Source organism: Callospermophilus lateralis, chromosome 11 (genome assembly GCF_048772815.1).
Source record: "Callospermophilus lateralis isolate mCalLat2 chromosome 11, mCalLat2.hap1, whole genome shotgun sequence".
In the NCBI taxonomy this organism is placed as follows: domain Eukaryota; kingdom Metazoa; phylum Chordata; class Mammalia; order Rodentia; family Sciuridae; genus Callospermophilus; species Callospermophilus lateralis.
Window position 1 is genome coordinate 90538425 of NC_135315.1, and position 11910 is coordinate 90550334.

General features: G+C 37.9%; 1 pseudogene; it reads right to left on the reverse strand.

The window, feature by feature from the left end:
• Nucleotides 1-5441: 5441 nt before the first annotated feature.
• Nucleotides 5442-6864, reverse strand: LOC143410169 (WW domain-containing transcription regulator protein 1 pseudogene; annotated as a pseudogene).
• Nucleotides 6865-11910: the final 5046 nt, after the last annotated feature.

The window sequence follows — 11910 nt, forward strand, 5'->3', positions numbered from 1 at the left end:
ATAAATAGTGAAAAATGTAACATACATGTGAGGGAAAGTATGAAGATATAATGAAATGAAATTAGCCCACCACCTAATTTAAGAATGGGAACCTTACCAAAAACTTTGTAACTCTTGAGCATTCTATATCATATCCTCTTTAATTATAAAATAGCAATCTCTATAGCTATCTTCAATTCTCCCTGTCATGTTTAAAATTAATATCCTCTGATTTTTTTCTCTGGAGATAAATATTTGTGACATGTTTTGGCTTGCAGTCACGAATAAGTGAGCATAATATTTTGGAGTTGGTAAATCTAGTTGCAAGTCCAACTCTGCAACAATCTCACTAATGGTATAACTGTAGAGATGTCATTTAACTCTTCTGACCTACAATTTCCTCATTTGTAAAGAAAATAATTTCTAATTTATAGGGCTATTGTAAGACTTAAGTGAACTAATGCATATAAAACATTATTTTATAGAAACACTATTTTATAGAAAATGAATAATTGTGATCTTAGAACCTTTTTGAAAAGAATGAAGGAAAGATAATTAAATATTTGTCTGATTACTTCTTTTGTTAAAATCTGCTTCAAAAACAATTAAACAAAATCTGGAAAGGACATGTTTTACCTTATCTTTTCCTAGATATTTTAGTAACTTAATCTAGTCATGTGCATGAATGACTTTTATTGATTGTAGATATTGGTTGTCAGGTCAGCTAAATATCCTATAAGTTAATGAATTCAATAACTTTTAAAAGATTAGAAGAAGGATGATGTAAACCATAGAAATTTGTACATGAGTAATGTATATGGTATATTAATTTAGTTTAGATCTATGTTTAGCTGAGACAGCATCATAGGCACACAAAAAGAGGGGCTATGACTTGGGAAACATTTCACTTTAGTCTTCAAAACCATATTTTTTTTCTACTTTAAGAAATAAAAGAATGAGCTGTTCCAATAAAGCAGAGGAGACTGTTTCCTGTTAGTCCATCACCATGGTAGCAGCATCTGCTGAACATTCAAGATGAACCACTATTCCAGCAATCCAGAGGACGACTCCTACATTTGTACAGGGAGGCTTGTTTAACTAAAGAGATGTTAAATCATTTCTTGTATACTCTTGAGTTGTGTATAATGTTAACTTTTTTTTTAAAAAACACTAAGGTATGTAAAATTCTGGAAGAAATTAAAGATAGACAACATTATGCAGCTGCAGAAATTAAATATGTGTTGAAAAGACAATAGTATGGAGTATTGACTGTTTAAGCTTAAAAGTACTTAATACTTTGTTATCACATATAATGCTGATGCTAGAAACTATAATAATAATAATAATAATAACAATGATGATGATAATGACCATGCTATTGTGAGCAAATTAGAACAGGATGCTTGATGTTAAAAACACAAGTGTTTATATTGGTGCATTTCTTGCTCATTCTTAAAAAGCTGTTGCTTCATTTTCATGTGATATATATTCTGTGTTGTAGTCATGCTTTTTGACTTGCATGTTGTAGTGAATATGCTATAGAGTTAAATAGTTAGGTTAATTTTTTTTTTGAAACTCAATTGTATCTATTTTTCTTATACAGAATCAAAGAAGTAAGAATCAGTACCAAACTCCAGGTAAAAGGGTTTGATCTGATTGATTTGGCTGCATACTTTTTTATGCATAACATTTTAAATTAAAAATAAACACACATGTCATATTACAAAATGTAGAAGTAAAATTTTAAAAAATTTAAAGTACTAGCAGAAATGATGTAGTATTGGGGAAACAGTCTCTGTCAAATCACCCATTTTCCCAATTAAATTAGTCCACAGTTTCTTTCTTTCTTTCTTTCTTTCTTTCTTTCTTTCTTTCTTTCTTTCTTTCTTTCTTTCTTTCTCTCTTTCTTTTTTAACAGCTTATTTTTTTTTCACAGAAGTTGGCTGTACTTCCAGAAGTTCCTTTCTCATTACAGGGTGAGAATGTGACTTGTACTCAGCAAGTCTGTCGCTCCACCTTCTTCTGCAGAGAGCTTTTCCACCAGGTGGGGGCCACAGCTACCAGCACACAGAATACTCCACTCTGTTTCACACCTTCCTGTGTATTTTGTGCTCAGTGAAAGAAATGGCAGTTTATATCCTAAGTACTAATGTGAAACAACAACCTTCTAGGTATTCAATGCATATCTTAGTTTTCCTTTTAATTGAGTAGTCATTGGTACCCTTAGAAATCTACCTTACCAAGAAAGGAAAACTTTTTTGTTTTCAAACATTCATTTTACTTAAGGCTTTAATTCTAAAACAAAGTGCTTAGTCTTTTCTATTATTTCTACTAGCTTATAAAACTTTTTTCATTTTATAAAGTAATAGTATTTTATCATCTGGTCAGAATTTTTATATCCCTACTAAAATTATTATTATTTTCCTATTTTTTGAGATGTATATCCAGAATACCTACTTATCAATTTGAGGGTTAGTTGTAGTATTATAATGACTATTATAATAACAGATTAAAATGTGATAGTCCCAATTTTTGCTTACTTAGATTTTTTAAAGTATCTATTTTAGATGTTGATGGATCTTTATTTTATTCATTTATTTATATGTGGTGCTGAGAATCAGACCCAGGGCCTCACACATGCTAAGCAAGCGCTCTACCACTAAGCCACAACTTTAGCCCCTTATTTAGATTTTTGATATCAAAATTTTGTCTGTACACAACAACCAAGTTATGGAACTAGCCCAGCTTCCCATCAGTAGATGAATGGATTAAGAAAATGTGATATATATGCACAATGAAGTTTTACTCAGTCATAAAGAAAAATGAAATCATGGCATTTGCCCATAAGTGAAAGGAAGTGGAAAATAACATGCTAAGTGAAATAAGCCAGACACTGAAAATCAAGGATTGAATGTTTTCTCTAATATGCAGAAACTAGAACAAAGTAAGGGGAAACAAGGTGTGTGGGTGTGTGGAGGAGAATCAAATATCATAAGAACAGAGGGAAGATTAGTGTAGTAGAAGAAACAGAGGGAGAGAGGAGGGATAGGAAAGACAAGAAAATGTGGGATGAATTTGATAAAATTACACTATGTGCATATATAAATATACTACAGTGAATTCAACCTTTATGCATATCTATGAAGCAAAAATTAAAAATAAATAGATAAGTAGAAGATCAGTAGAGGAAGGGGAAAGGAAGAGAAAGGAGGGGAATGATAGAGGAGGCACCAAGGACTGAAATGGAGCAAATTAAATTCCAAACATGTATGATTATGTCAAAATGAACCCAAATATTATACATAACTAATAAAGGCATAAAACCACAGCAAGATACTACTACATACGTATTAGAATAGCTAAAATGAAATACTACCAATACTAAGTGTTATTGCAGATATGGAGCAAGTGTAATTCTCACAAACTTCAGTTAGAGATCTAAAATGGTACAGTCATCCTAGAAATAGAAAACAGTTGTCAATTTTTTAAATAGATGTTGATCATTAGACCTAGCCCTCATACCACCAGGTAATTGCTCAAAAGAAATAGAAGTTAATATCTGCCAAGAAATGTACATGAATGTCCATAACATGTTGTTACAGTCCCAAACTGAAAACAATTCAATGTCCATGAGCAGGAAAGTGAATTAATAGACTGTGGTATATTCATATAAAGGGTTACTACTCAACCATAAAAAACAATGAGCTATTGATACAAGCAATAACTTGGAGGAATTTCAAAATAATTGTACTACATGAAAGAAACCAGATCAAAATTTTTAACAAGCCAGTCACAGTAGTGTGTGCCAGTAATCCCAGCAGTTTGGGATGCTGAGAGAGGAGGATCCAATTTCTAAGCCAGCCTTAGCAAAAGCAAGCCACTAAGCAACTCAGTGAGACCCTGTCTCTAAATAAAGTACAAAATAGGACTGGGGATGTGGCTCAGTGGTTGAGTGCCCCTGAATTCAAACCCCGGTACCCTTAAAAAAAAAACATTCTAACAAATGCAAACTCTAATGACAGAGAGAAGATCTGGTTACTGTCTAGAAGCAGAAAGGTGTGGAGAGAGGAATTACAAAAGGGCATGAAGAAAATTTAGGGACAAAGAATATGTTCATTATTTTAATTTTGATGATAATTTCATAAGTGTGTACATATGCCTAAATATATCAACTTTTACACTTTAGATATGTATAATTAATTGATACCAATTCTAATGCAATAAAGACAGAAAAGTTTTTGTGTGTACAATGATTTTTTATCATTATCTAGAATACTAGATAATTGTACCATAAAATTTTTCTACACATAATTTTAATAATAGCATTACCAAAAGAAACAGAAAGATTTAACTATTTTCATGATTTTGAAAAACATAATTAAACACCATTTCTTGTAATATGACAATTCTCTTTTGTAACAAACTGAAATGATCGTTTTCTTACTGTTAAATTACTTTACATTTTTTTATATTTCAAATATTAGGTTTTTCTGACATTTATAAAATAAAAATAACATTTTGTTCTTTTATTTCTTTTGTATACAAATATGAAGTGAGTTCTACTAAAAAACACCAATCCTCTCTCACATATGACAGCTAGGAGTATATTGCCTCTTATGGGGGGTTATTTGATTCTGTAAATCAAAATTAAAATGCTCATGTTCTCTGACTCAGTTTCAACTCCTATGCATTTATTCTATAATCTTTCATATGTGAAATATAAAATATATGCACATGAAATATTTGTTACCGCCTACAACTAATAGTATAAGACTGAAACTATCTAAATGCTTTATCATTAAGAGACTGTTTATAGTTTACTTCTACAATGGATCACTATGCAGACATTAGCCTGAATGATGTCCTTTTATATGTGATGATTTAGGACAATTTTCAAGAGTTTAAAGCCAAGAATAGAGCAAAGAATATGATCACACTAATGCTTTTGGTGAAAAGAGGGGAGAGAGAAAGAGAAAGGGGAAGGGAGGGGGTGTGTGGGTGTGCACAAGGCAGGGGGGAGGGAGGGAGGGAGAGGGAGAGGGAGAAAGGAAGCAGGTATTTTATATGTATGATGGCAAATGCATGGATTTTCTTTGGGAGAATCTCCAAGAAACCATGTACAGTGTTTCCTCCAAAGAGGGAACTGGGTAATTGAGGAAAGACAGAGAGATTTATTGTATATGATTTTGTATCTTTTTATATATGATTTTGTATCTTTTTATCAAGTATATGCATACACACAATTTTAAAAACTAAAAGAAATATAGGCTCATGATATACAGTAAAGTGTTACTATTTCAACTAATACACATAAAGCTTAGCCATGGGGCAGCAGAGAATGAAGAGAAGTAATTCTGCATAACCAATTCTATAGGCACAATTCTGCATCATCTGTCTCAGAAATGCAGGCTTGCAGAAATAAGATAGAACATTTTTTCATGTTTAATTTAAGTTACTGTCAATCAAAACCAGGCATTGATGAAACTGGCCACATGGACAGGAAGGAAAAGGAGTCACAGAGGCAGAAAGCCGTGCACTGTCGCTTTCTCCAAGAGGCCTAGGAAATGTCAGGTTGCGCTGCACCCCAGTGACAAAATGGTAGCCATTACAGTCAGGTTAGAAAGGGCTCACTTTTGTTCAGAGCCGACTCTACGTCATTGAAGAGGGGGATCAGATCTTCAGACTCCAGCGTTCCTAGGTCAACGTTGGTTCCCGGGAGACAGTCAAGGAAATCAGGGAAGCGGGTCTGTTGCGGGTTGATGTTCATAGGTGTCTGACCTGTGGTTTCTCCTGTGTCCATCTCGTCCACGTTGCTGAGAAAGTCCTCAGGGCTGGTGGGGACACTGTAGCACCCTAACCCCAGGCCACTGTCAGTGCTCTGCTCCCTTGAGTGGTAGGGCCCCCCATTGAGAAAAGGATCTGAGCTGTTATTAGTGATGGATCTCATATCTGGGGTCATGGCAGGAGGGTTTGCAGCAGCCTGGACTGCGGCATTGTCTCGGCTTCCATGGGGAGCTGTCTGCAGAGGGCAGCTTCCTGCCGCAGGAGCTCCTCCTGGCGCACGCGGATCCTCTCTCTTTCCATCTGGATCCTCTGCAGCCGCAGCTTCTGCTGCTGCTGCTGCTGCTGCTGCTGCTGTTGTGTGGTCAGGGCGGTGGGCAAGGCGGTAGGCAAGCTCATGAGCCCGGCCGGGTTCTGAGAAGGCCGGTTCTGCTGGCTCAGGGTGCTGGGCGCCATCTGCTGCTGGTGTTGGTGACTCATCACCAGGTTTGGCTGGGATGCGGCCATGGAGCTCTGAGGCACTGGTGTGGAAGTGACGGCAGGGCGGAGGCTCATATGATTCAGGGGCTGACTCATCGCCTTCCTGGGGTCTTGCCAGGTGGTGATTTTTTCTGTGTGATTGAGGAATTACGGCTGCCCAGTGGCGGTGAAGGCCATCTCCCAGCCTGGGGGCAGCAGCAGCTCGTCTGTCACGTCGTAGGACTGCTGGCGGAGGTGCGCGTGCTGTTGCGCGAAGCTGGCCATATCGCCCGCACCTTTGCCCAGCTGCAGGGATGCGGGAGAGGAATGCGCCGGACATGCTGCGCGCCGCTGGCCAGCCGCAGCCCGGGGTGGCCGCCCGACGAGTCGGTACTGGACTGCCGCGAGTGCGAGCCCGAGTCGGGCTCCTTGAAGAAGGACTCCAGCAGGATCTTCTTCTGCCACGAGCTGGCCTTGGGGTTCATGACAGAGTTGAAGAGGGCCTCGAGGTCGGTGTCGAGGTCCTGCGTGACGTGGATCACTTGCTGACCGGGCGGCGGGAGCGGTGGGGGCGCCGAGGACGGATTCATCTTCTGGGCGCGCAGCGAAGCCGAGCCCAAACGCGCGGCGGCCGCCGTCCCGCCGGAGCTGGCCGTCAGTCTGAGTCGCCCGGGTGCGTCCGGAGCTGGCGGAGGTGGAGCCCCGCGCCCGCTGGCAAATCTCTACTGGACTTGGTGCCCGGCCGCCGAGGGACTTGCTCGCTCACATACCCCGAGCCGGCCTCAGGCGCTCGCGCGTGGCGACAAGGAGGCGCAGAAGCAGCAGACGGCGCAGCCACAGCAGCTCCGGAACTCGTTAGATTAATTTTTTAAAGACACTGTAAAAAAGGAGGCTTTTTGCCTTTGGAGTTCAGGACTAAACATACAGCATGATAAATATTTGGGTGAAGTATGAAAAATTCATTCAAATGTTAGATTAGCACATGTTGTTAAAAGATTCATTTGACTGATTTTACATTTAGCCTGCTTCACCAATAGTTGCTTTCTTTGGAGTGTTTTAGAATTTAAATACAACAACTAGCTATGTGGAAATTTGCTTAAAAACGATTTGTGTAACTACTTTTAATCAGAGTGTCAGTCATGAGGTTAGTCACTGAACCATCTAGTTCAATCCTTCTCATGTCATCAGAAAAATCTAGACAATGATATTGACTTTCTGGTGAACCTGAATTTTAAGGAATAAAATATATTTGGGACGAGAAAAGATGGTTGAGAATTATTCGAGAATTCTTAAATAAAGGGAATTCGATTTCTTTCCAATTTTTAAAATTATAATTCATATTGTTGTTACAAAATGTAATAGAACCATCACTCTGATAGTAATAAATCTTCATAAAATACATTTTCTTCTTCTTTTCTGTCTTTGTCTTTTGGAAATGTTCACAGAGGATCACATTGCCTGGTCAAAACAGAGAACAGAGTCAAACTTAGGGTTATATTTCATATCAGGAAAAAATAACATAATTTTGAGTTCTTATCTTTAATTAGACAAATATGTGAATTGCAAAAGCAATTTCCTTAGAATAATTCTAGGCATTATAATAGGGATTATTTTCTCCAATTGTCATGGTAATTGATAGCAAAGTATGGTATATCATGAAACTCACCTTGGCATTGGGAAAAATCATACATAGCATATTCTGCTAGGCCAAATAAGAGAATAACTTCCTCTGTCTCATTTGTGACTGGGAAAGTCATTAGTCTTATCAACAAAAACACATGTCATTAAAATCTGCCTTTATGTCCTTTGGCAAATCTTAGAGGCTGTCCTATCTCATACTAGAAAGGAGAATTTCCCAGTATGGAGTTACACATATTCATTCAGTTCTCGATTTACAAATGGATTGAGTTTCAAAACTTTGACTGCTACATAGAGTATAATTCCAATTTAAAACAATGTTCTAGATGGCACAACTGTTCTGAGGATAACCCACAAAATGAATTGTTGTAAAAAATACTAATAAACAAAACAGTTGCAAAACAAATGCCAAAACAGAAAACAACAAATGGATTAAAAATAATTTTTATGAGGCTAGGGATGTAATTCAGTGGTACAGCACTTGCCCTGAATGTACCAGGCCCTGGGTTTTGCAGTACTACAAAAAAACAAATACAACAACAAAAAGCTTATATTATTATGTTGTGTTATTGAATACTGGCTTCTGAAAAAAAATTTTCACAAAAGAAGATAGCCTTTCAAAAACATTTTTATTATTTAGCTATATATATGATAGTGGAGATCATTCTGATATATTCATACATGCACAAAATACAAATTGCTCCATTTCAATCCCGTGTACTTCCACTTTCCCTCCCTTTCTCCTTCCCCCTATTTCCCTTCCTCTACTCTGTTGGTTTTCCTTCCATTTATTTATTGTTTTTTAAGTTGTTGCTTTACACATATACATAAAGGTAGAATTCACTATGGTATACTAATATGTATACATAGCATAATTTGGTCAATTTCATCTGGCAACTCCTCCTTTGTTCCTTCCCTCCCCTCTCCCTCTCAATTTCCTTCCACTACTCCACTGATCATTCTTATATTTTAAAGAATATAGACTTTTATGGCAATTTTGAAAAGAGTTTATTAGTATTTTTATGAACTCTAAAGGTTGTTTTTAATTTTTAAATGCCAAAATTCCACTTTTAAAAAATAAGTAGTTTTCTTTTCCTTGGTTTACATTGATAATAAATAGTCTTACACTTAAGGATGATAACAATCAGTGAATTGAGAGATTTGTAAAAAGGAATCAAATCTGGGATTGACTGGGTGCAATTAAAAAAGGGAGAAGACAGGATTAAAGATGAGGTATCTCAGAAAGAGGTTATTAGGAGGAGTTTGTCATAAAATAAATAGAAATATCTGGCAGCTTGACATAAGACATAACTAAAGATAGATATTTAGGACAGATATTTTCTATCTGTAAAGGTCATTAAGTGATCTTGTTTACAAGGGAGAACTTTGTTAAAATGAGATGAGCAGAGGGGATAGGAAGCAGAAAGAAGTGGGAGAATACTAGAGTAAACATCTGCTGTTTTTGCCTGCCCAGCAACTGTTAACCCTTTTGCCCTTCCTGTTCCTTTGGGGCAAGGGCTTATTCATGATGAATAGCAACCACCTATAATTACTGGAACTGGGAGTTCAGGCCACAGTGGGATTAAGCCCTAAGTATTGGGCTGCTGAGCTTCTAGCTTAAGAATCCTTGATTTCTCCCTGGACAGGAACAGAATTGGGCCCAGAATCCAGCGTTGATATTTAACCAGGAGATGAAAATTAAGCAACTTCTGTTTCAAAGGTGTAGTTGTTGTCAGTTCTGGCTATATATTAGAGTCATCTGCTGGGGATTTAGGAAAAACAAACAAACAAACAAACAAAAAAACCAACTCTGAACTAAAACTAAAAACAGACCAATGCCAGGACCTCATGTTAAACCAATTAGATCAGAACCCCTGGGGGTAGAAAGGTAGGCTTCAACATTTTTAAAAAGCTCCCTTGGTGATGCTAATAAGCAGCTAGGATTAAGTTCTGCAGGATATGAGGTGTGCAGAGGTGAAAAAGTCAAGCATCTACCTCATGGGTGAAAGTTAAGAGGTAAGTTCTTAGAAGCAGCTCTGGAACAGGCAACATTTCATATTTGGTTGGCATGGCTATTGTCAAAGTAGGATTTGGAGGACATAAGTTTCCTAGTAGATATTATAGTTAGTAATGAAGCGAGAAAGTTAGAGGGGAGTAACCCAAAGCTTCCCATTCCTTGTTAGTTGGCTGCTTTGGACATCCTTATATCTGATCCTTTGGTTATCTGACAAGTAGTACTTGCCTTCTCTCTAGCACCTAGCAAGGACAGCAGTTACTTAAAATTTTTATCAAAATTTAGGTTTATTTGCATTGATTTGAATCTTTAGGATAGGAAGAAGAATGAACAATCTTTTTGATAAATACAACTACCATTATGGTACAAAGAGAGCAAAGCTCCCACTCAATATAATCTCTACCATTTAGAGCTGGAAGGAACTTTTAGACTGTATTTCCCCTAGACTTGTAGAAGAATTAAGAGTGGTGAGGCCATAATTAACTAGACCAACTACCATGAAACCTCCCATACAGATGGGGAGAAAAGAGTGATATCTACTTGGTAGTTGATGAAAATGGCTTTGGATAATTTATGCCACTCAACAGAACAGTGGAATGATAGTTATTAGCCATCTGAATCCATATACTCTTTGATTTGAAGCAATGTGGAAGACTGCATATGACAAATGTGCTGCATCAAATGCTTTTATAATATATAGACTCCTTCTTGTGGTCAGGTCAGTTCATCAAGATAATGAAAATTAAACAGGCAAGAATGCAATCAATAATATTTATGATACTCAATTAAACTGAGGAGAATATGTAGATGTTCCCTTCCCTAATCAATATATTGCTATAGTGGATACCAATCCAAGAGATAGCTAACTCTATGGGTGGAACAATAATTTTATTTTATGATACTCTCTGGAGTTAAGTCCACCTGATCCTGTCTAAGAGAGATTCTGGGAAACATTAGATGCAAGGGGGATAAAGCAACCTCAGACACCAAGGGGAATGACGGTTGAACGATCACATCCCAAGAGAACAAGAGGAACTGTCTTGCATCTCTGGATGGTTCTCACTGGAACATGGAACCCTAAGTAGCCCAGATCTTAGCAACTGTACCTCATACTGGGTAAATCAGTTGTCTTGGAAACTCAGAAGTGTAGAAAATGCTGCTAGTCTTGCCAATTAACTGGCTAAATATAACAAAGATCCCATGTTTTCAGGGGATGTGAGTTCTTCAGTGAGACTGATGGAGCAACTGGTGGACATCCTTGATGTAATGTCAGGTTGCTTATTTGTTGACTTTTTCTTCTTTTAATGAATGAGTTTAAGGCAATGAAACTTTCCTCTTAGAACTGCCTTCATAGTGTCCCATAGATTTTGATAAGTTGTATTGGAGTAGGCAATGGCTGCAGTGTCCCAAGATGGAGGTGGGTTGGGCCTTGGCTCAGGAATGGGTTTGCCAGTCAGAGAGTGGTCTTCTATTTAACGTTGGTCTAGGCTTCCATGCACGTCAGTGGGTCGGCCCTGGACTTGGGCCTGGGCTCCAATGTGGATCTGATAGTAAGTGGGGCAGTCCTGGGCAGGGGCCTCAAAAAATTATCATTTCAAAATTAGTGCACAACAATCTTCTGGGCATTAGTAAGACTCCCAACTTCAAACTCACACTCCCAGTCAAGCCTGTGATGAGGCAGCATTAGTGAAGATGATGCTCTTGTGGCAGATACTTCACTTTAGTACATGGAGACAACTCAGGGAATAGAGCTCCTTCAAAAGAACTCGAGGCTCAGCTCATTCCTCAGAGAACTCACTCCCTTCTCTACTAACCCCAGAAGAAAGACAAGATAGCTATATTTTCTAGTTGACTGCAGATGTGGAAGTTATATCTTCAGCTCCCAACAGAGACTACCTTCATACAAGCATGCCCAACCAGAGACTCTCCCTATCAGAAGAGAAATCCCAACATGGAAGAACATCTCTCTCCCTCCAAGAGGAGCGAATGAGGATATTTACTATAAAAGCATACCAAATCCTAGAGCTGGACAGCAGCTT